We start from the raw sequence: 4,692 nt of genomic DNA on the forward strand, positions 1-4,692 counted from the left end.
CCCCCCCCCACCCCGCCGTTGCGCCTTTGCGAATCCTCCCCCCTGCTCGAGGCGGGGAGCCGGGACACCCCGGTGCTGCCCGCGGCGCTGCCCGTCCCGGCGCCCCGCGAGCGGCCGCCACCGTCCCGCCGCCTCCCGCGGGAACCGGAGCCCAACGGAGCCGGCGCCGGGATGTAACGACCCGCGCCAGCGCTCGGGGCTGCCTCCGAGGGGCCCGGGGCATCTCCGCCGAGGGCTTTTAACCCTTTTACCGGACCCGCAGCCTCTCCGAGCCGCCGTGCATTTTTCCCCCCCCCGCTCCGGTGCCAAAGGCAAATTGGCTCCAGGTTGGATTTTTATGGTTATGCTCGGTTAGTGAAACACAAATGACACTCGGCTGCCAAATCCCCCACAATACGGGCTTTCTCCCGCGCAGGAGGCTCCGCAGGGCCGGGAGCAGGGGCAGGGAGGTGCCGCTATAAATAGGGGCTGCCGGGGCCGGCGTGGGGGCCGGCAAGCTCCAGTGCGCACCTGCGGGACGCCGAGGCCCGCGGCTCCGCGGGGGCCGCCCGCCGGCCCGGCCCCCCCCTCGGCCCTTTGCCTGCCCGCGGGATGCAGAGGGCAGCCTGACCCGGGGCGGCCGGACCCCCCCCCCCCGGGGACGCCCGGCCCCCATGCAGGTAGTGGCAGCGGCGGGGACGGTGCCCTGGGGACATGTCCCTGGGGAGGGTGGAGGCCGGTGGGGGGGGGTTTGCAGGGGGACCCTGAGATTGGTCCAGACCCCCCCGTGCCACGTCCCCCTGTCCATCCGTCCTGGGGGTTTGTCCTGCCTGGGGGTCCCGGTGCTGGGCAGGGCCCTATAGCAAGACCCTCCCCCCACCTTGGTCCTTGGAGTCTCCAGCCTCCCGAGCGGCATCTCGGAGCCCCGAGCCCCTGCTCCGACCGCAGGGCGATCCCTGCCCAGGCAAATCCCCGATGGTGACTCGCCTCCGAGCATCCTGGTGTCTCCTGCGCCCCCGGCTCGGCTGGGTCGGGAAGCCCCTGGATGCCTCTGCCTGCTCCATCCGGGCCCCAATAAAACCACCCGTGGTTCCTCCCCATAAGCGAGCGCTGGTCCCCCCGCGCTGGCACCTGGGTGGCAGGAGCCGGGCGCGGACCCCATCCTCGGGACGCGCGTCACGGGGGGCGTCTTGTCCCTCCGGGGGCCGAGCGAAAGAGCGGGAGCAGGCACCCATTGCACATGGGGGGAAATGGGTGCCAAGCGAGACCAAACCCGAGGAAAAGGGGAAAAAACCCCAAGCCATGGGAAGGGYCCCTGGAAGCGCCCCGGGATTTGGGAGCTCCCCCAGGGCAGCGCCTGCTCCGGGCCGGGCCCATCTCCGCGGCTCTGGGCGGTCGCCCCGGGCTTCCCGTGCTGCGCTCCAGCACAACCTGTTTAACCGCAGATTTAGTTTTAATTAACGGGCCCATTGTTCGGGGCTGCTTGGCTGGGCTCTTCCTATTTTTTTTTTTGGCTTTGCTTTCTCTGGAGTCGCTGGTGCAGGTTGTGCTCAGCCACTGGGGCAGGTAGTGCCGGGGCACCTGACCTCACCGGGCTCCTCATCCCCGTCCTCGTGCCCCGGGGCTGGAAACGGGGACGCAGGTGCCCTGTCCTGCTGCTCTCCCCGCCGGCTCCACCGCCCCCCTTTGGCACGAGGAGACCTCAGAGACCCGGCTGGGTCCAGGCTCCGGGTGCATCCGGGTGCTGCAACGCGGCTCGGCCCCAAAACCCGCCTGCTCCGCCACGGCCCTTCCCTGGGCGAAGGTGCCTCCTGCAAACTCCCGGCTGCTTCTTGCTCGAAGGGAATTAATCGATGTGTTTTTTCATTGGAAAACCGGGGCAGGGAAGCAGTGCAGGGCCGGTGCCGGAGCTCGCCGGGGCTGTGCGAGCGGCCGGCTGGCAGCAGGTGCGCGTCCCTAATCCCTGTCCCATGTCACCTGCTGCCGGACTGTGTCTTAGTGGCAGGGAAAAGGGGGACCAAGGGGGACTGAGGCTTCACTGACAGCAGAGGCAGAGGCAGGAGCAGAGGGRGGTCCCAGGTGCCCAAACCCGCAGGCAGCGCCCCTCGGCCTCCGCGCGGCCCGGGAGGAAAGCGAAAACCTCGGAAAACCGCCCGGGGCCCGGCGGCTTGTCCAATTCGGTGGCAGTTGTTTGCTTAAAGTGTTGCAAGAGCTAATTCCCTAATCGCTTCCTCTCCTGCCCTGTGGCCGCGCTGGTGCTGCTTCGCCGGCGGAGAGGTCCTGGTGCCGAGCCCGGCTGYGCTCCTGGCTTTTGCGTGCGGCTGCCGGGCAGGCGCTGGCTGGGGCTGCTGCCATTCCCCGCTTGCGGATCCCCGTCCAGCTCGGACGGGGCGGGCGACGGGCTCGGCCCCCCGCCGCTCCGGCGGGTCTTTTTCTCGCCCCAAGCGGCTTCTGAGAGCAAACAGGTCCCCACCCAGGCGCGGAGCCGGGGCCGCGCGGCCGCCTGCGTGCCAGCGCCGGGGAAAGTCAAACAAGGCCCCCGCCCTGGGAGTACAGCGCCGTTTGCCAGGCGCTTGCTCAGGCTTCCCTCTCCCACGGCCCACAGGGGCTGCTGACGCCCGCCGTCCCCGGGCATCCGGACTCAATTCCCCCGGGAAAGGCAGCCGGGGCGGTGGCGAGCACGTGGCGGGGCCCCGGAGCAGCGGCCAAGTGGGGAGTGTGCCGCGCTGAGCTGCTCTGCCGCGGGTCCCGGCGAAGGGGAGAGTGGTGCCCGCAGCCCCGGCACATCCCGGAGGCTCGGCACGGCTCGGCTCGGCTCGGCATGCTGCAGCCCTCCGGCGCGGGGGCCGGGCAGCCCCTGCCCCTCCCGGGCACTTTGCAAGAGTCCGGAGCCGCGCAAGCTGTTACCGCTTCCCTGTTGTGCCGGGAGCAGCGTGAGGCTGGATTTAGGGCTGATCGGCTAAAGCTCTGCACTTAATCCTGAGCAAATGAAGCAGAGGTTTGGAAGCAGGCACCATCTCTCAGGGAAACGGGCCGGTGGGGAGGTGCCGGGCACCTCCATGGCACCGTGACCCCGTTCTCCCTCCTCCTCCTCGCTCCGGCCTTTGCGGTGCCACCAAAAACACCGTTTGCTTGGTGGCCAGAGCCCGGGATCATGGTTTCCGGCTCCCGAGTGAGGAATCCCTCTCCTGGATCCCCGTCTTTGAGGCTGGGGTGGAGGCGAGGCCCTCACCTGTGTCTCCAGCACACCGCAGTGATTTTCCCGGGCTCTTGCCGGCATCTCCGCRCCCCACAGTGATTTCCCCGGCGCAGGGCCGGGCAGGCTGGCGCTTGGCCCCGGCGAGCTGATGCCTCCGTCCCCGAGAGCGCGGGGGACRTTTGCAAAGCGCAGGCAATGCTGAGCCTCGAAAACCGCCCTGCTGTCGGGGTAAAAATCCCCGCTGGCTTTGGTAAACCCAACCCTGACAGCGAGACGCTTGCAGGATTTGCAGTCCTCCCGGCGCCCGTTTCTCTGCCCCGCCAGCGGCTCTGCGGTTAACGGGTCTCCGGCTTGCGGCTATTAATGACATTTAATTCTCTGCCCTTTGCCAGCTGTGGCTGATTCCGGGAGCAGACCTGGGCCCAGCCTACTTTTTCCCCCGTTCTCTGCCTTGCCGGGTCGCTTGGGGGGTTTGGGGGGTTGCAGGGTTCGGCACAAGCCCGGCGGCTGCTCGGCACCGCAGGCGGCCGCAGGGTCCCGCTTGCTGCGGCGGSGCTGCTTTTGGGCTCCATTGCAAAAGCCGAAGCCGTGGCGGTGATGCTTTTTCTGCTTTTAAAGAGCATCACATCACCCGTGGGGGGTTTCTCCTTCTGATAGGAAAAAATAAAAAAAATACCCGGAACCAGGCAAGGAGCACCGAGACCCAGTGGTGCTCGGCCCCTGCTGTGGCCTTAGGCAGCCTCCGTGCTCGCAGGGGTCTTTTTCTTCCTGAAGCCTCAGGATGCCCCTGGGGGAGCTTTCTCCCTTGCTGGAGATGTTTCCCGGTGTTGCCATGGAAATTCAGCAGGCTCATCCTCATCTCCGCAGCCTCCAGGGCTCCCCGCATCCCCCAGGCAGACGGGAGCGGGCTGATTTCAGTAGTTCGGTTCTTGCAAGAGAGTAAAAAGAAAGTTCCCGTGGGGGGGGGGGGGTCTGCAGCGGGCGGCCGAGGGCCGGGACAGCCGGGTTTGGGCACCCTGCGAGCTGGGCTGAAGGCAGCGGGTGATGTTTTCCAGGCGGAGAAAGGTGCCCGTGGGGGTCAGGTGCCCCGCACCGCTTAACACCCACGTGCTGGCCCGGTGCGGGTGCTTCGGAGACCCTCCGGCGTGTCCCGCCGCCTCCCCGCGAGGGTCTCCAGCCCTGCGCGGGACCGAAGCGCTGAAAATGCCGCTTGCGGGTCGTGGCGCGGCCCCGAGAGCCGCCGGCGGCAGAGCCCCGCTCGCTGCCCGCTGACCCAGAAGCGGGGCGGCCGCGCGGCGCGGCGCCGGGCTTGGAGCCCGCTTTCATCCGGGCTCTCGCGGGGCGCCGGGACTCTCTTTGGAGGGTTTTTTTCCCCTCTAACAGGCTTAGCTGCCGCCTTTGTGCCTGCCGCCGGGCGGGAAGCGGGCAGGCGCYGTCGGCAGAGCCGGGGCGCTCCGGCGAGCCTCCCGCTCTCTCCTCTCCCGGCAGGCTCGGAGGCAGCGCTGAGCAGCGGC

This window comes from Apteryx rowi, unplaced genomic scaffold (assembly GCF_003343035.1).
Source record: "Apteryx rowi isolate R43461 unplaced genomic scaffold, aptRow1 scaffold_132, whole genome shotgun sequence".
Lineage (NCBI taxonomy): Eukaryota > Metazoa > Chordata > Aves > Apterygiformes > Apterygidae > Apteryx > Apteryx rowi.